This window comes from Marmota marmota, unplaced genomic scaffold (genome assembly GCF_001458135.2).
Source record: "Marmota marmota marmota unplaced genomic scaffold, marMar, whole genome shotgun sequence".
Lineage (NCBI taxonomy): Eukaryota > Metazoa > Chordata > Mammalia > Rodentia > Sciuridae > Marmota > Marmota marmota.
In genome coordinates, this window is record NW_025999842.1 from 6,802,016 (window position 1) to 6,822,826 (window position 20,811).

A 20,811-nucleotide genomic window follows, 5' to 3' on the forward strand; every position below is an offset into this window, starting at 1 on the left:
GCAAAACATTGGAAAGCATAGTCTTACTACCTGCCCAGGAAGAAGAGAAAATAGTTTTGGTGGTCCATTAGCAGTCTCCAACAAATAGCTGCTTGTTGGTACAAATGATACTTTAGTGTCTCTCCTCTAAGAAAGTGTTTAAGCAGTGCCAAACTTTATAACATAAAGTAACTTCTTAACATTACTGATGGTGTTTTTTTTTAATTTGTTCAAATTAGTTATATATGACAGTAGAATGCATTTTGACACATCATACATACATGGAGCATAACTTCTCATTCATCTAGTTGTACATGATGTAGAGTTATACCAGTTGTGTAATCACATATACACATAGGGTAATAGTGTTCTATTCATTCTACTGTCATTCCTACTCCCATACCTTTACTTTCCCTTCACTCCCCTCTGTCTAATCTAAAGGTACTGGTGGTGTTCAAAGACACAGACAGTCACTTTTCATGTGGTTCTATTCTTTCTTTCATTTTTTTAAAAAACAGATTCAATATTAGGATATTCAAGTCAAACCATGGCTCTTGTTGATTAAACCAGGTATCTAGATTCCAACCTTTTCTGGACAACCTCTGGAAAAGGTCTGGAAAAGGAATGAATTTTGGAGTCCCATCACTTCAGTAGGTCAAAGTACATTTTGGTGTTAGGTACAAGAGGTACATAAGTCATGGAATCCTCTTACAAGAAGCTTAAAAATCTAGTGATGGAGATAGAAACATAAATAAGGAATGCCAGTACAGTAGGATTAGCACAGTATTGCACATGTTCATGAGGTGATGACTTCTGAGAGTAAAAGGAGCTGGTAGTAAGTAAGCTCTACCTGGTAGCAGACAACCTTCTCCTAGGATTATAATCTGTAATATCACCAAAGTAAAGGGAAAAAGAGGCAAGTGAGGACATCCATTGGAATGGAGGTGAGGGTAGGCAGGAGCCAGCACACAAAGGATCTCATTAGCCATGGCAAGGGGATCAGTCACTCTCCTCTGGCTGACTAACTTCACTGATGCATAAGCCCAGTGAGCATGATTTAAGAATTTTGACAATTTATTTGCAAAAATGTCTTCCCAAAGGTCTCTATATAACAGAAACAGTAAGGAAGGTTGCAGATTATGTGCTGTGTGTCCTTTAGGCTAGTAAAATTATTTGTTTTCCTAGAAGAATATTTCTCAAAGTCAACTTAAAGTACAAGTAAATGTATCCCATTAAAAGTTTGGGGGCATACCAGGTTGCATTGATTTAAATATTGATTTATCAACCAACATTTATAAAACAGTTTGCTTTACCTACTCCAAAAAAATGGGCAAATAAATGGGACCATAGAAGAAAAGAGAACAAGAATCTGTAGAGTATGAACCAAGACATTTCAGTTACCCATTAAATCTGGGATGCTTGGAGCATTTCTCAGTTTGTGAAGCACCTGTACATTAGAGTGGCTTTTGACTGTGGCTGCTCGTTATAATCACCTGGAAATGTTTAAAAAAAATTTGATGCCTAGCCTATACCCCAGAAAAATGAAAATCTCCAGAAGTGGATCCAGGTACCAACCTTTTCTGAATCTCCCCTGTGGCTCTAATATGCAGCCCAGTTTGTGAAGCACAGGTCTATTAGATAGGATTACCTGTTATATAGAAATGACAAGTTCCAATGAATCAAATCAATTCATTTAAATCATATGCCAAGCACTGTGTCTGTTCCTGAGGGGGTATTGAGATACTGGTTCAGCATTCAAGTACATCACACTCCAGGAGAGGGGTTGGGCCTTCTTGGGGCTAGAGGAAGGGTAAAAGTTGAAGAGACTGGGCAAGTTTCCCGCAACAGGAGGTGTAGACCAAGAGTGAAACTTGCTTTGTTTCCTTGACCTCTTAATAATGCTATCCTATTCTTCAGGGTAAGGTAAGGTCTGATTCCTCTTTGGGTATTGCAAATGTACATCACTGAAAGGAAGAGAGGAAACTTCAAGGTAGATATTTGATAACAGTCATATTCTGTAACTGGAGAAACTGAATTATAAATCTTGAAGGACTCACTGGGAGGGATGCTAGACAGAGATTATAAGCCAGGAGAACCAGCTCCCATGCTATGTATAGCAGACCATAACTTTTGCCTATCTACTTTGGTTTCAACTAAGAACTTTTAAAAAAGGCAAATCAAGGATCCCTTTTTATAAAACTGCTTAAAAACAACAATATCTTCATGGATAAAATGAATACAGTATTTACCTAAAACTTAAGAATAAATATTTTTAAAAAACGTATACAGTAAAATTTATTTAAAATTATTAAAAACACAGTATCTTGAACATACAATATATTTTTTCTCTTTAATGTTTATAACTAAAAAGCTCTGGTAGCCAATAACCTTATCCTAGGATTATAATCTGTAATATCACCAAAATATGAAGATACTTTTGACTCATCTGGTAACTGACGGATAAACCATATGAATACTCATCTCTTTATTTTTTTATTTTTATTTTTTTTTTTCGATTTCTAATTTCTTTTTTTTTTTTTTAAATTTTTTATTGTGGGTTGTTCAAAACATTACAAATTTCTTGACATATCATATTCCACACTTTGATTCAAGTGGGTTATGAACTCCCACCTTCACCCCATACATTTCTTTCATGGGCTAGACTATTCTATACTTTTTCCAAACTAGGATCTATAATCATTATTTCTTTTCTCTTTATCACGTGGTTGTATGTCATGGATGGAGCACAAGCATTGAGCTCTGGTTCTGCTCAGTATGTCTCTGGGCCTGTGTTTCCTTGTCTGTGAAATGGTGACAGCATATGTTTGGTCGAGAAACTTGAGTATTGGGAGGACTAATTTTAACAAATGTGAAAACAAATGTGAAAGAGCCATATACAGGTTTTCATGTTTATTAAATGAATACTTGTAAATGAGTTGTGGAGACATGTGTTGCTCTTTAGCTGCTGAAGTACACATAGAATATGCATATAACATACTGATGCTGTTTTTTAATATTTATTTTTTAGGTGTAGATGGACACAACACAATGCCTTTATTTTTATGTGGTGCTGAGAATCGAACTCGGGTTTTGCCCATGCTAGGGGAGCGCTCTACCACTGAGCCACAATCCCAGCCCCATACTGATGCTTTTAAATGAATGTTGTTTGGACACCTTTTCCCATGTTCTGGAAGAAGTTGTAAGAGATTTGTACATAGTTCCTGCAACATTGATTGTGGGGATGGGGGGCAGATTTCTTTGTGAAACTTTGTCACTTTTTCTAAGTGAACAGAAGCTAAATCAGAAAACAACATCACAGTAGCTTACAACAATTTTACATGTCCCACAACAATGTAAAACATAAGATAATTTCTATTATAACTTAGAGATCATAACTGGATTCTCCAATATTGTCATGACTAATATAAGATCAAAAGTTCACTTCTATAATTTAACATTTTAACTAATGAAATCCACTTACTTAGATCACATATAGAGTTAAATTTACATCGATCATACATAGTGTTAATATTTATAAAAGGCAATGACTTCTAGGTACCGGAGATAACAGGTAAACAACTTGTGTGAGTTTTTTCTCTGATTTGTCTCATATTAACAGTCCTTTCGAGTTGTTGCTGGTGTTTTAAATTAAAACATCAAGTCAGTTGATACATCTGGCCTTACTTGGTGGTTTCCTAACTTGCCAATGTTGTACCTTAAATGTACTTACGTTAATCATAGTTCAAAATAGCCACATCATTAAATAATCATTTTTTTTAAAGTTTATATTCTTAGAAATGGTACATACACCCGCTTCAGTTTTGGTTGTCAAGTCAGGGGCTGGGGTGGGAGTGGGAAGGAAAAGAGTGCCAAGTCTGCTTGCTGGGCCATGGGCTCCCTCCCCAAGCTGTTTCATGTGAGCTTCAATTCTGTTGCCAACGGGAGAATGGAGATGCATGCGGCCACATTGTCGTCCTCTCCTGCCAGCTGCAAACCTCATCACAGTTCCTGTGAAGTACATTTCCACAGATCAGGTTTCTGCCAGGGAAGACTTTAACAATCTCCTACTCTGCTTTCAACCAACAACAATTAGTATTAACAAATGGCGCAGGCCACTGCCTAGGATTACATATGATTTCTATTCAAAAAAGACACACTTTTACTGGAACCAGACCCACATGCTGAACACTTGTGCTCCCCTCTTAGATATAATGAAGCTGAGACAGTTTCTATCTTTCATTTAAATAAGAAATCACTCTCACAACTTGAAATCAAGTTGGCTGTTTTCCCTTGGCTGGGTAAGCCATCTGGTAGGGGGGAACTTTTGGAGCACTTATGTCCAGGCCAGGAGTTTTTGGGAAAAAAAAATCATTATCCTTTTGTCCTTTCATGCCTTATTCTTTTAATGTGGTCAAATGTTTTTTAAAAATATTTTCACAGCAGGTTTTTCTTTCTTACTTTCAGATAACACATATGGCAAATACATTAAATTCTTAATACATTTTACAGTCAAAATTTGCTCTTTCAGAGTGTGGATCAGAAAAGCACAAATCCTGATTGAGGTCTACTATGGCTCATGGTAAAACAATGAAGATTCAAAAGAGTTCATTCTCTTGGTCCACTACGTACCTCTGACCCTGCTAATATTGCTATGCTGTTTTCCATGATAGGGTATTCAAGGTAAAGAAGGGTCAATTTGCTGGGAGTGGTGGCATGTGCCTGCAATCCCAGTGGCTTAGGAGGCTAAGGCAGGAGGATTGCAAGTTCATAGCCAGCCTTAGCAACTTAGTGAAACCCTAAGCAACTTAGCGAGACCCTGTCTCAAAATAAAAAAATAAAAAAGGCTGGAGATGTGATCAAACACCCCTGGGTTCAATCCCTGGTACCAAAAAAGAAAAAAAAAGTCAATTTTCTTGTTTCATTTCTATAAAGCTTATGATTGCCTATTAAAGGACATCCTTAGCGTGTTCAGGGATTATACTGATTGTTTTCAGATAAATTCTTGAAAAATTGGTCTTGATGGGTGCTGTTGACCCAATCACTCTTGTGGTGTTTTCTTCATGGGCAAAGGCTGATTACACCAAAGTGTTAAGAAACCTATAGAGAACTACCACCCTACTCTAATAATTCTATTACGGTCCTTCAGCTTCACAGACAATTCAGTACTGAGTTTAAAGATTAAAGATTGCTGAAAATATCATTCCTATTTTACAGATAAGATAGTTAAATTTCAGAAAAATAAGACAATTTTTTTTCAAGCTCAGATAGGTCAGAGTGAAAAGGGTGCTAAAACCTGAATATACTTTTGGCCTTTAAGAGTTTTACTTATTTTACCATGTTGTAATGTATGAGTACTGCGTCTTTGAGTAATTTTTTATATCATAGTGACAATTGTAGAAAACCAGACATTTTAATAAAATTATGAAACAACATGGATCCTAATTAGGAACCTGTTGTTAGCTTAGGCAAAGAGCTTCTTTTAAGTCATCGAACAAGTAAATTTGTGTGTAAAATGCATATTAATATGTATGCATACTACTCTAGAGTCATGAGGAATATTTATCTAATAGTCAACAAATCATTTATAAAGGAGTAGCTATAGACTGTGAAAAAACATTTGCAATACACATACTTGTTTACAAAATATAAAAACTGGAAAACTCAATAATAAAAAAATAATGCAATTAAAAATTGACAAAAACATAAACAAGTATTTCATTGAAGAGGATAATCAAATGGCATATAATCAAATGGCATATAAGAATATGAAAAAAAATCCAGCATTATTTGTTGTTAGAGAATTTCACATTAGAACCATAATAGGATACCTAAGAGATTGCCTATGCTGCAGAAATTTTATATATATATATAAAATTTTTTAATTTGCAAAATAAAAATTATATATATATAAAATTATATATATAATTTTTAAATTTGCAAAATAAATAGTGTTAACAAACAATAAAATAAATCTATTACTGTGTTACATATGATAAATGAGAGAATGAACAGTTACAACAAAAGCATTCCAACAATCTTCTCTCAAGAATATTATTGCTATTTTGTACATATGCTCTAGAATAAGCACCCTGAATACATTTAAACATTTGAATATTAAATTTCAAAATCCATCACCTTGATGTTGATTGCCTCAAGGAGAATGAAGAAGGAAAATCAGAGGTTAAGTCAATGGCATTGAAAGGCTATGTAATGGCTTTGTAATGTGTCAGTTTGGTTAGGCTGAACTAAATTTGTCAGAATCCTCTTTCTTGTGTAGCATGGGCCACAGGGAGGGATTCTTAGGAGATATGGAAATTGGTATTGAAGCAGCAAGACTTTTTTTTTTTTAAATTTTTTATTGTTGGCTGTTCAAAACNTTATTTGTTTTTATTCTGTTTTATTTTTGTACTGGGAATTGAACCCAAGAGCACTGAGCTACATCCCCAGTCCTTTTTTTTTCTTTTTTTTGTTTTTTTTGGAGACAGAGTCTTTGCTAAGTTTTTTCAGGTCTTGCTAGTTTACTGAGGCTGGCTTTGAACTTGAGATCCTCCTACCTCTGACCCTGCTAATATTGCTATGCTGTTTTCCATGATAGGGTATTCAAGGTAAAGAAGGGTCAATTTGCTGGGAGTGGTGGCATGTGCCTGCAATCCCAGTGGCTTAGGAGGCTAAGGCAGGAGGATTGCAAGTTCATAGCCAGCCTTAGCAACTTAGTGAAACCCTAAGCAACTTAGCGAGACCCTGTCTCAAAATAAAAAAATAAAAAAGGCTGGAGATGTGATCAAACACCCCTGGGTTCAATCCCTGGTACCAAAAAAGAAAAAAAAAGTCAATTTTCTTGTTTCATTTCTATAAAGCTTATGATTGCCTATTAAAGGACATCCTTAGCGTGTTCAGGGATTATACTGATTGTTTTCAGATAAATTCTTGAAAAATTGGTCTTGATGGGTGCTGTTGACCCAATCACTCTTGTGGTGTTTTCTTCATGGGCAAAGGCTGATTACACCAAAGTGTTAAGAAACCTATAGAGAACTACCACCCTACTCTAATAATTCTATTACGGTCCTTCAGCTTCACAGACAATTCAGTACTGAGTTTAAAGATTAAAGATTGCTGAAAATATCATTCCTATTTTACAGATAAGATAGTTAAATTTCAGAAAAATAAGACAATTTTTTTTCAAGCTCAGATAGGTCAGAGTGAAAAGGGTGCTAAAACCTGAATATACTTTTGGCCTTTAAGAGTTTTACTTATTTTACCATGTTGTAATGTATGAGTACTGCGTCTTTGAGTAATTTTTTATATCATAGTGACAATTGTAGAAAACCAGACATTTTAATAAAATTATGAAACAACATGGATCCTAATTAGGAACCTGTTGTTAGCTTAGGCAAAGAGCTTCTTTTAAGTCATCGAACAAGTAAATTTGTGTGTAAAATGCATATTAATATGTATGCATACTACTCTAGAGTCATGAGGAATATTTATCTAATAGTCAACAAATCATTTATAAAGGAGTAGCTATAGACTGTGAAAAAACATTTGCAATACACATACTTGTTTACAAAATATAAAAACTGGAAAACTCAATAATAAAAAAATAATGCAATTAAAAATTGACAAAAACATAAACAAGTATTTCATTGAAGAGGATAATCAAATGGCATATAATCAAATGGCATATAAGAATATGAAAAAAAATCCAGCATTATTTGTTGTTAGAGAATTTCACATTAGAACCATAATAGGATACCTAAGAGATTGCCTATGCTGCAGAAATTTTATATATATATATAAAATTTTTTAATTTGCAAAATAAAAATTATATATATATAAAATTATATATATAATTTTTAAATTTGCAAAATAAATAGTGTTAACAAACAATAAAATAAATCTATTACTGTGTTACATATGATAAATGAGAGAATGAACAGTTACAACAAAAGCATTCCAACAATCTTCTCTCAAGAATATTATTGCTATTTTGTACATATGCTCTAGAATAAGCACCCTGAATACATTTAAACATTTGAATATTAAATTTCAAAATCCATCACCTTGATGTTGATTGCCTCAAGGAGAATGAAGAAGGAAAATCAGAGGTTAAGTCAATGGCATTGAAAGGCTATGTAATGGCTTTGTAATGTGTCAGTTTNTGCACCAATTTGCAGTCCCACCAGCAATGTACAAGTGTACCCTTTTCCCCACATCCTTGCCAGCACTTGTTGTTGTTTGACTTCATAATGGCTGCCAATCTAACTGGAGTGAGATGGTATCTTAGGGTGGTTTTGATTTGCATTTCTCTGACTGCTAGAGATGGTGAGCATTTTTTCATGTACTTGTTGATTGATTGTATGTCCTCCTCTGAGAAGTGTCTGTTCAGGTCCTTGGCCCATTTGTTGATTGGGTTGTTTGTTCTCTTATTGTCTAATTTTTGGAGTTCTTTGTATACTCTGGATATTAGGGCTCTATCTGAAGTGTGAGGAGTAAAGATTTGTTCCCAGGGTGTAGGCTCCCTATTTACCTCTCTTATTGTTTCTTTTGCTGAGAAAAAACTTTTTAGTTTGAGTAAGTCCCATTTGTTGATTCTAGTTATTAACTTTTGTGCTATGGGTGTCCTATTGAGGAATTTGGAGCCGGACCCCACAGTATGTAGATTGTAGCCAACTTTTTCTTCTATCAGACGGCGGAAGCAGCAAGACTTTTGCAGCTCATTTGCTGACTTACCATTGTCTTGAGGTAAAAGTGGGGTCTGAGACTGCTCTACCTTCTCCTGGATCCTCCTTCAGTTTCTCTGACTCCCTGGTCTGGTGTGTGTAGCTCTGGGATGGGGGAGGGTTATTTCTGTAGGACACTTGTATTAGGTTTCACAGCCACAGAGGTGAGGTGTGAAACAATTTCTTATCTTAGTCAATGGGTTAGATGTTTATCACCTACCTAGTGGGGATAAAACCAAGATATCTGCAAGCCCACCTTCATTTCTAGAGGCTTCCTAGAAATTAAATTTAGTTCAGCCTTTCTTTGCACTTTTCAGCCTCTGGAGGCTGCCCACATGCTTTGGCTCATGGTTTTTCCTTCCACTGTCTTGAAACAGCCAACAATGGCTGTTCCAGTCTTTCTTATAGATCATTACTCTGACACTGACTCTTCTGCCTCCTTCTTCCAATGTCAAGGAGCGTTAAGTTACATTGGGGTCACCCAGAGAAACCAGAATACACATCTCATCTTGAGGTTAGCTGATTTCAACCAACAACCATTGGTATTAGCAAGGGGTTCAGGCCACTATCTGCAATTACATATGATTTCTGTTAAAAGAAGATGAACTTTTACTGCAACCAGCCTCATATGTTAAACACTTGAGCTCCCCACTGTAGATGTAATGAAGTTGGGACAGTTTCTCTTTCATTTAATGTTTTAAAAAAATCACCCTCATATTTGAAATCAACATGGCTGTTTTCACTTCCATCCAAAATCCTACTTCCCCTTTGCTGCATACAGAACATATTCACAGGTTTCAGGGATTAGGGCATATTTTTTTGGGGGGGCATCTACTACTCTGTTTTTGTTATCAAGGTCAAGTGCAACAGGAACTGGTATGGGTTTCAGTTGTCTTTGAAGGGTATTTCTAGCTCGAGCTTTTGATCCAAGTTTGTTCTTATTCCTCTCCACTTCGTATCCCTTTTCCTTCCCCCCCACTTTTTAAAATTTCATATTTTTAGTAAATTATTCATCAAAATAAAAAATTGGAAACAAACTTAAAAAATGGATTAAGAATTTCAGCTTCTGATAAATGTGGCATGAAATGAACACAAGTAACATAACTACATACATTGCAACTACATAAAAATTTATCTACAAATATTAAAGCAAGTGGCATAAATAGCTAATAGTTTCTTTTTCTGAATGTTTATCCTGTGGTCTTCAAGAGGCAGCATCAGCTACCGACAGGAGTCTTTCAAAGATTGCTTAATCAGCTCCTGTTGTTGCTTAGGGCTGATTCCCTGTAACAACTACCTATCTCTGCAAATCAATGTGTCTGTCTGTCTACCTGTGTGTCTACCCATCAGCGATCTAATATCCAGTGGTTTATCTTCTCGGGTTGATCCCTGTGTGGTATAGTGCTCAATTCATCCTCCAGTAACTGCAGGTATAAGGGAAATGAACTGATGTCGTCATGACAAGGGGAGGTTAGAGTCAGTTTGGCACAAGGTCTACGTTCAGAATCATTTCAGCTGTAGGGTCATCTCTACCTTTTCCTCTTTGATTACTTAGTTTCATAGTGCATTAGACCATAGTTAGTCACATGGGCATGCCTAGTTTCTAGGGGACATGAGAAGGATATGAGAAGGGTAATCCTTTATGTTCCTAGTAATGAAGAAGAAGGTGATACTGATGAATAGTAATAATGTCTACCACAAGAAAGGTAAAAGAGAAATATGTGACAATGAAGGAAATGAGAGACCATGGCTAGAAAACAAAAAGAGTAGTTACAAAAGATGAGCTCTGCTTGGATTTGCTTGGATCTCTCCTCTTTAAGTCCTAACAAGAGGCTGCCATGTCATCATCATTTATTTAGCCCTTTGCTTGTCTGGATGGGGAAAATAATTTTGGATTGTTCAAGGCTATAATGGCAATACTATCATTAAAAAAAGGAAAATTGTGGGGAATTTTTTATATAAACATTTTCATGATTTTCTTCTTTAAAATCCAGGTACAATGTGAAAAATACAAGGGATATTATGGAACTAAATACTTTAAATGTAAAAACACATTACCTACAGGCAAAAAACTTATTCCTTTAAGTACATCATATTAGGCAAGCAGACAATTATGGGAAATGAATTTGAACAACTTTGGGTGCAGGAGAAATCTCCAACTGTTTTTTATTAAGCAATGAAATTTTTTCATGAAAGAGGTGGGATTTAAGGTTCTTTTGTAAAGAATTAAGGAAAAAAATTGTTTTTGGCAGGAGGCTCTTTTTCTCTAATGTATTGCAAATCGACTAGAAATATCTAGATTATTTCCTCTCCCTATTTTCTATCTTACGATCTGACTCTAAGTGGAATGTCGTGGTAGTTATGCAAGTGCAATCATATCATGTAGGCAGTTTAGAAAATATGGTAGTGTATGTATGTTCACAAAATTCCTGTAGAAATAATTGGTATAGACAAGTCTTTTCCTTGTGAAGTTCACAAAGAAACATTAGCAGTTACTCAGAACTGCCTGGAAATTTGACAGTCTGGAAAAATATTGAAATTTGGTGGATGTCTACTCTTCACATATTGAGAAAAGCATGTCCAATTTATCTTCTTGTTCAACTTCATTCAAAATTTCAGCATTTGCTGATCAGCTGGTGTGCTGATGTGGTTGCCAGAACACCACTCCCTCCAAGCACACTTATTCAACCACCCACATCCTGGCCCTTGGCCCACTGGCACACTGGCTGTTCTTTGTGAATCAGGAGGAGAGTGTAAACTCAATCAGCTACACACACAATGGCACATTCTTGGAGCATGGCTGTCTAGACCACTTCCTTCGCACAGTGGCTCAAGGGTCTTTTTATGGAACAATTACCGAAACATTAAATTGCAAGTAGTGGCTTCTTCAATAGATTCCTTACCCAGTTCTGACAGTGGCATTTTTGAGTGGTCTTCTGTGGATCAGTGTGGTCATTAACTTGCCTGTTTACATTAGCTTGGAGTACATTCTCTTGCAGAGGTGCTCTGCACCTCTCACCTCTTCTCTCCAGAAAGGAAGAGGATTTAGTCTTCTGTCCTTACTCCCCCCAACCCCCATTTCTTTTGTCGTTTTCTGGACTGGGATGTAAATTTAGGGCAAAAAATAGAAAGTATTCAAAATAAACACAAGAACATTCTGATGCTGGTATCTGTGAATTTTCAACTGGTTAGAGAAAGTTGAAGTATTTAAAAGGATATTTAATGCCTCCGACCTCCTGAAACTGGGTACGTGGCACCACACTTGTTGGCCAAGTAACTTCATTTCCATGAACCTCATCTTTCCTATTTAAAAGCAAAAAGCAAAACAACAAGAAACCCAAAAGAAAACGGTGTTCAAATAGTCCCCATAACAAAAAATGTGAATATGTGTTGAGAGTGATAGATCAAAAATAAACAGAGGAACATAAACTAAGCATATGTTAAATAAAACTGTAAAATAATGCATTATTTTGGAGTTTGAAACTGTACCTTTTTATGTCTATACTGGGAAAGCTTTCCTTCTAGTGTTACAAAAATGTCATTTCACATTGTCTTTTGCTGATTTTATGATTCCTTTTGCTCAGATTGTTACACCAACTGTAATTTATTATTGTGTATATCTTAGGGCAGGTATTATGTCCAATTGTTTCAACATCTCTCATTTAATCTTCTTCCAATTAATTTACTAGATATTTTTATCAAATTCTAAATTCTTGGTAACCTCTGGATCTTTCTGTTACATTCACTTTGCCAATGCCATAAAGTTTTAGTTATTGTAATTTTGTATCATGTTTGATAATTGGTATATCAAATAAAGATATCCTGTCTGTCTTTTAGAGGTGCACATTGGAATCAACTTGTCATATTTGTTAAGAAATTATGATTAGGATTATGCTGAATTTACAGATGCATCTGGTACAGTTGCTAATTTCATATTGCAAGAACATGGTCTATTTAGGTCTTCCTTTTCGTCATTTCATCTTTCTCAGTTGTTACACAGCCTGAGTTGTTTACATTAGAGAAGAAACAAAACAAAAACAGAAACAAAAACCAAAACCTCTCCATGATGCTTGAATTCTGTCAAACCCAAGTTTCTTTTGTGATTGTTGTTCTAGAAAACGTCAGATTGTTAAAAGTATCAGTTTTATAAATTAAAAAATAATATAATTGCTTTTACCACTTGAGTGTAAATTTGTTTTTTGTATCACAGAACATCAGTTAGTAACTGCTTGTTATTGGCTACTAAGTGCTGACTGTTATTTCCAGGCAGGGAAGCTTCTGCCCCAGTTTTACAGCACTTCTCCTGATGATCAGTAGGGGGTGCTCCTGCAGCAAGAGGTCCCCTTAATATCTGAATCCTAACAAATCTCAAGTCATAGGAAGTATTGGTTTATAAAATATCAACTGCAGTTCTCACACATTCTAACAGTCTCACATCTGTAGGCATTTTATGTAGAAGACAAGTAATGGGAGAAGGTGAGATCTTCAAAGTGTCTTGTAATCGAAGAAGGCCTGCATTATTGAAGCACAGAAGGCAGAAAGGGATTATAACAAGTCATGTTTGGGCTAACAAGTAGAACCTCTGCTTTTAAGGCCTGTTCCTGTGAGTGCTGGTGCCAGCAGACTGCTTTGTGAGCTGTCAGTTTCCTGATCTTAGTTCTTTAAGGGCAACATCTTTCAAAGTGATGTTTTAAAATGGGGAGACAGCTCAGGAAAGCCTTGAATTGGGGGCTGTGGAAGGAAAACAGGTCTGGTTATAGACTATCAGAGGGAAAAAGATTTGATTTTACTTACTGGCTTTGGAGCAGTTTCCCTCATTGTAAATGGTGCTAATGTTCATACTTCTCTACCTCCTCTACTAGTCTGAGACCAGCTCTTCTTTTTCATGCTCCCAAACCACTCAGTGCTTATTTCTATTTTGCAAACACTACATTTTAAGGCATTCACCTGGCTATTTGTTTATATCTTTTTCTAGGTTAAGCAACATGTGCACAGGACGTGTTGTGTTTGTCAAACACAGAAGGCAGGCATTCAGTAATCATTTGTGTAATAGATGAAGGGGAAAAAGGAAGAAAGGGAAGAAGAAAGGAGGAATGAAGAAAAAGGTTTTACAGGAGATTGTTATATTTATGGGTAAGTTAACTTTTAAACTGATACAGAATCTGGAAACAATAGTATCAAAGTCACACCAAAAATTACTGGTTTGTACCTAGTACAAATGATAACAAAAAGCAATTTATTGGGCTGGGGATATAGCTCAGTTGGTAGAATGCTTGCCTCACATGCACAAGGCCCTGGATTCAATCCCCAGAACCATAAAAAAAAGAAAAGAAAAAGAAAAAAAGCAATTTGTTTCTAATGCACTTAGTAATAATATTTGTAATACCCAATACATACATATAACCATAACCACAACTGTAATAAATTCTATTTGATATTTATGTGGATTACAACATTTAATTGAATAAACATTGCTAAAAGTGTCCTTAAAATTAGTGAGGTTCTCTAATGTAGTGTTTGTGTACAATTTTATTAAAATTATATGTTTTCCTGAAATTCAGATATTGCAATGTCAATTCATATTCCCAACTGTGACTTTTATTAGAATAGAATTTTTCTTATGTTTGCCTTCTCCTTCTTGCTTTTTCTTTTTTACTGTAACAAGGAAAAACATCAGATGACTATTAATTGAAGAGGCTGGTTGAGGAGTTGAAATTCAATAAGGAATTAATTCCTTGTATTGCCATTTCCAGTAATACTGTGAACTGTCTTCAAGCAACTGCAAATCAAGGTATTTCAGGAGTTCTCTCTCCTGTGGGTAGTTCATTATTTGACAATCACATTTATATGAATCGTTTTGGGGACCCGTAAGGGTAACTTGAATGAAATAGTGATATTTAAATAGAACAACTTTTTAAGATGGTCCCATTCAAAAGTGTCATGTTTATTAATTTTTAAGAAATAATTACATTAATAAAATTGTTTTTCCTGTATGTACCCCTAAAATCAATTAAAAGTGTGAAAATCCTCTGTTTCAGAGATTCATAGCTAAAACAGGACAATATTACATTTTGATTTTAGGCACTTAACTTTTTTTTTTTTTTAACGATCAACATGGACAATGATTCTTCTGAGCAACTTTTGATTTCAATTTGTTTATTTAGTATCAACTAAATGGGAGCAATGGGAGATTGAAGGAAGCTGAAGAGGGAGCAGGCTTAAGGACACTAATGACTTTTCTAAGGTTTGTAAATTTGGGGATGGATTTTCTTAAAATTATCAGGCCAAAATTCTCACTGTATGTGGGATTATGATACTTCTTAAAATTTACTAAATGTTGATTTAGTAAACATGAGATAATATTTATATTAATTTGTACAATGTATTCAAATCAATCAAACACAAGTATAGATGCCTGATTTTTTTAATGTCTAAAATGATGTAATGAACATAAAATAGGAAGGCAGATGTATTTTTGTTTTTAGAAACACTATTAGTATTTGTTGAATATCATCTTTTGGGGGTAAAACTTGCTCTGGAGTCAGATTTCTAGGGTTCAAATTCTAGCTATGGCACTTGGAACTGGGAACATCAGGCATGGGACTTAACCTCCTAAGCTTCAGCCTTCTTATCTGGAATATTCTTTAAGATAGCTACAATCTCTTTTTAGTATCATAGTGGTGATTAAATGGAATAATTCATGTAAAGCAATTGGCACAGTGTCTACCATACGGTAAACTTTCATGGAACCTATTGTAGTCTCACTATCATGCTAGGCCCACAGGAGAACACAAAAATGTTTAAGACACTGTCTGTTGTCTGTTTTTCAATTAGTAAATTTTACCTATTATGTAAAGATTCTGGGCTCTGTGCAGCAGAAGCACACAATTCATTTAAAAATATTCCTGCCTTCAAAATGTACCTTTCATGGAAATACATGTGTGAAATAGGATATTCTTACATTTTATTTATCACTTTTTGTTGTAAAATAAATATAGCCACATAAAACCACACAAAACAAATGTAGACTTTAGCAAGTAATCATACGGCAAACAGCTTTCTAACCATCACCATTTTAAGAAATAGAATATCAGAGCCTCTCCAGGAATGCCTCCATAGATCATCCCCATCACAGCACCACTTCCCTCCAAAGGTAACCATGATCCTATATGTATGGTAATCACTTCCTTGTGTTTCCTAATGGTTTAATCACCTGAGTGAACACCTATACATATTATATAGTTCACTCTTACCCATTTTTAAAAAACTTACTTTTTGTACTTCTTTTAACCTACAATTTCTTTAGACATTTATCTCTTTTTCTTACATCATATCTATGAGTACCCCAGGCATCTGGCCTTCCAGAATAAATGGTCATTCCATATGTTCCGCTGTCCTTTGTCTTTCCTGTAAGTTTTGGTAGCTGGGTCCAGAAACATAGTTGGACCCAAGTTAAGTCTCTTTGGCAAAATGATAAGCTTTTATCAAGAAGCACATAATATCTGTTTTTTGCTCTTTTTAAATATTTATAGCAGTTGATATTCAAAGCTTACACACATTAATTTATTGGAATTGCAAAACAAGGTAACAATATAACTCCATTAACTCTTTTTCATTTATTTAACTGGGATAATCTTTTAAGACAATATTTTCCTCTCATCTACTATCTGGTTACTTAGTAACACAGTTCCCAAAGGAGAGGTGATGTAAATGCTTGATTCTTTTATTACTATATTTTCAAAGTTATGAAGTGATTTTTTTTGTCATCCTCAAAGGATGATCAATTAATTTTATCTTAAATATCATTGCAAAATCCTAGACTTAAATATATTTGATAAGTTTTGTTAATTGTTAATTTTATCCTCCCCAATACTTTCATTGTCCCATCTTTGGCCAATGGGATCATCTTTCAATTTGATATCATAGAATGTTTTTTCCTTAATTTCTCTTATGTCAAAATATTTCAGATCATCTTGAACATTTCTAACTGCAGAACTGGAATCAGCCATTTCTCTAAGAAGCCCTGGTGTTTTTCAATAGAAAATAGTTTATGAACACCACAATCCAGGCTGCAAGATTTCTCACTGGACCTACATTTGACATGTCTTTTAGTTCCCACCCCCCCAGCAACTTATCCTATCATTTCTAATTCAAATACAGAATTGCAGTGCTTTTACTTTCATTTTCCTTACTACATTTGTATCTTCTTCCTTCTACACTGAGAATCCTGATTCTCCAGAACTTAGGGAATGATAGAATAGAATGTTCCAGAATACTCACTTTCTTTCCTGTGTTACAAATACAACAGCCTCAGCAATAACAGAACTAAGGTCACCACTGTGATTACTGAAAACAGCTAAAACTCTTTCCTTATACCCTTGCTATTCTTTCCCTACCAATTTTTAACAACATTGTACTATATCTATATTAAAACATTACCTAGCCATTATAGTCTATGATACCTTTCTCATTAAATCTTAGTTCTATGAGTAATAGTGCATTTAATGACCTCCCCCATTTTTTAACAGTAGATGGACACAGTACCTTTATTTTATTTTTATGTGGTGCTGAGAATTGAAACCAGTGTCACACATGTGCTAGGCAAGCACTCTACGAACTGAGCTACAACCCCAGCCCCTTCCCCAGTTTTGATGTTAACGTCCCTGAAGTTGTTTCAATTGTCTAAACCTTGTTCTTCAATAAATTTCAAAGAATGACCTTCCCTAAATTCTTCTATGTTGATAACTGGTTTTTGAAGACTTTTATACAGTTTATATTTTCTTCCCTTGAGCGTCTTAAATGCATTACCTTTATTTTTTTCCTGCCATAATATATTGCTGTCAAAAAAAGAGAAAATCTTGTAATTTGTGACAACATAGATGAACTTGGGGGACATTTATATGTGATCTTACTTATATGTGGAACTTAAAAAAAATTGAACTCATAGAAGCAGAGAGTGGGTGGATTGTTACCAGAGGCCAGGGACCAGTATGGGATTGGAGAGATGTATTTGGGGACATAAATTCAGGAGATCTATTTTATGACATGGTGATCATTATATAGCAATATTTCAAGGTATTGTATTCTTGAAAATATTTAAGATAGTAGATTTCAAATATTCACAAATCAAAATTAAGAAGATGCTAGGTAATGGATATGTTAGTTGATTTAATCTTTCTACAACGAATACATATGTCAAAACATATTGTACACCATAAATACATACGATTCTTATTTGTCAATTAAAAGTTTTTTGAAAAAGCCAAATGACAATGTATTTTTTTTGCCTTATAAACAGTGTGTTCTTTTTACATAGATGCAAAAAGGATGCTATTTCTATTTTTTAAAGTTCATTACTTTTATTAAATTATGTGTAGTTATTGGTTGTCTGGGTCAACGTTCTCAGGTGTATATGTTCTAATATGTTTTTTCCTTTTTTTAATTTTAGGAAAACTTTCTTAAATTTTATTATTTATATTTGTTCACCTTGTTTTTTTAAAGCAACTTTTAGATCAAGATCTATATATGTCACTTTTCCATTTTTCCCTTTCCCTTTATTTGTTTTTTTTAAATTGAGATAAAATATCCATAACATAAGGTATATCATTTAACCATTTCCATGTATAGCTAGCTCAGTGGTACTAAGTACATTTATTCTGTTATGTAACTGCCACTACTATCCATCACAAAATTTTATCCTCCTCTCAAAGAAATGCTACACCTATTTAAATGAGAGTTCAACATTTTTGCCACACCTTTCACTTATTTTTGAAAGTTTTTCATAAGGCATTTTTATGTGTTTATTTGCTTTCTCACAACTTCATTAATATGTAACTGACAAATAAAAATTGTACACACTTAAGTTGTACCACATGATGATTTGATATATGTGTACATTGTGAAATTATTACCATAGTCAAGTTAATTAATATGTCCATCATCTTGCATAGTTGCCATGGTTTATTTGTGGTGAGAACACTTAAGAGCTATGCCTAGAAAATTTCAGGTGCACAATACTTTATTATTAATGGCAGTCACCTTGTTCATCTGGGTGATTTCCAGACCTTTTTGTTCTGCATGATCAAAACGGGTACCCTTTGACCAACATCTCTCCGTTTTCCCCACATTTCAGTCCCTGGGAACCACAATTTTCTTCTCTACTTCAATGAGTTTGACGTTTTTAGATTTCACAGAAGTTTGATCACATGGTATTTATCTTTTGGGGGTCTGGCTTTTATTCATTTAACATAGTGTTTTCTAGTTTCATCCATCCATGTTGTTACAAATGGCAGTATTTCCTTCTTTTTAAACTCTGAATGATATTCCAGTGTGTGTGTGTGTGTGTGTGTGTAGGAGCTGTGTCACTGGGGGCATACCCAGGAAGGATGCATCTTCTCTGTGGCCCCTTTCCCTCTCTCTGCTACTGGCTGGCTGACATGAGTTAAATAGCTTTTCTCTTTACCATACATTTTGCCATGATGTTCTGTTTCACCTGGGTCCAGAGCCAACCATGGACTACATCTTTAAAACCATGAGCCAAAATAAACTTTCTTCCTCTAAATTTTCTTGTCAGATATTTTGGGCAAAGTGACACAAAACTGATTAACATACATATCATTGCCAAGAAGTCTTTTCCCTATATTTTCTCCTAATAATTTCACAGTTTCAGGTCTTCCACTTTGAGTTGATTTTTGTATGTGGTGTGGGATAGTCCAATTTCATTCTTCTGATGTGTATATCTAGTTTTCTCCTAAAATATTGTCATTTCCCCATTGTGTGTTCTCACAATCTTTATAAAAGATCAGTTGACCAGAAATGCATGAATTTATTTCTGAGCTCTCTATTTTAGTTCACTAATCTATATGCCCATTTTTATGCCAGTTATTTCCAACTTTTCCTTTAAGTCTGTCATCCATTTCTGAAATTTTCACTTATGATTAATTTTCTCTAATAAACACATCTTATTCTTAATGTCTGTTAACTCATTTTTTGAAATGTTATAATTCTGATTGTTTTTCGAGCATGTTTCTGTAATGCTGTAATTATTTAAAGACTGTGATTCTACTTCATATTTTCTCTTTTATTATAATAACTTTTGTGTGGGATTTGACCTTAAAACTTTCCTTCTGCTTATTTTTATGTGTATTTAGTTTTCTATAACTTCAGAAAGTGGCTTGATTCAGATGTATTTTTTAACATCGCAGAGCAAACTCTTTCATTATTTTCATTTGTATTGAAAAATTGGGTTACTTGCTGTCTTTGAGTTTCCGTTTTTTTTTCCACTTATGCACTTTATTAGAATTTTTCCCTTTGTCTCCATTGTTTCTATTCTTCTCAATTTTGATTCTTCTGCAGGGAGTGTCTGCTTACTGTGAAGCCTTGTCCTGAAAAGCCTCGTCACTTTTGAGAATTTACAAGGGCAGTGGTAAATTGCACTGAGCACTAATGAGTGGGCAAAATCCTGCTCAGTGTCAGTTTCTCTTCTAGACCTTTTCTTCTTGGGTTTGTGGGATCCTTTTTTGCCTTCCTCTGACTTCTTCCACAAAGATATCAATATCTATATTTTGTGCCTATAAGTTATTTGTCTCTTAATTTCATGTATTTTGGTCTCTGTTAAAATACTTTGCCTAGTTATTTTGGAAATGTTGTTCAAAGGTTTTTGGTTTTCCTATCTAATTTCTCTTTCTTTGTTTTTCTCTAGGCATTTGGGAAGACCCCAAACTACACTGGCACCAATTTCCCAACATTCTCCCACTTTCGAGCATGAAAATGATGTTAGCTATGGATTAGTTTATTATTTAATTTTCAACTTTATTAAAAATTAAACTGCAAATCAAATAAAAAACTTTAAAAAATAGAACTATATTCCAACTAATAAAAATGGGGTTTTGAGTTTTAGGCAAAGTCTTGCCATGCAGGTAGCTAATTTAAAAGTGATCCCAGGGAGCAGTGGTGGAGGACAAAGATGGTGCAGTGGAAAGAGGGAAAAACCAAACAAGGGTACATTATGGAGATGGATCCATCACTGGCAATTGACTGAGGCTGGGATCTTTTATAGAGCTTTACAAAAAGAATCTTAGAAGTGTCTGATAAAAGTGGATGATAAAAAAGT

At 34.7% G+C, this 20,811-nt stretch overlaps 2 long non-coding RNA genes across 3 annotated transcripts in view; one reads left to right on the forward strand and one right to left on the reverse strand.

Annotated features, from left to right (window-relative positions):
• The window catches only part of LOC125617293, a 64,110-nt gene that overhangs the window by 5,458 nt on the left and 37,841 nt on the right, over nucleotides 1-20,811 (reverse strand). The window contains exons 4-5 of one of the 2 annotated variants that reach the window (XR_007348281.1): nucleotides 3,788-3,987; nucleotides 1,557-1,627 (exon numbers count right to left, since the gene is read on the reverse strand). This is a non-coding gene — a long non-coding RNA (uncharacterized LOC125617293). Of the gene's footprint in view, nucleotides 1-1,556; nucleotides 1,628-3,787; nucleotides 3,988-20,811 lie in introns of those variants that run through there. The other variant, XR_007348280.1, reaches the window with a different exon arrangement.
• On the forward strand, nucleotides 13,679-20,485 carry LOC107153562. Its single transcript, XR_001504927.2, has 4 exons — nucleotides 13,679-13,832; nucleotides 14,365-14,490; nucleotides 14,864-14,943; nucleotides 20,401-20,485. It is a non-coding gene; the product is annotated as an uncharacterized LOC107153562 (long non-coding RNA).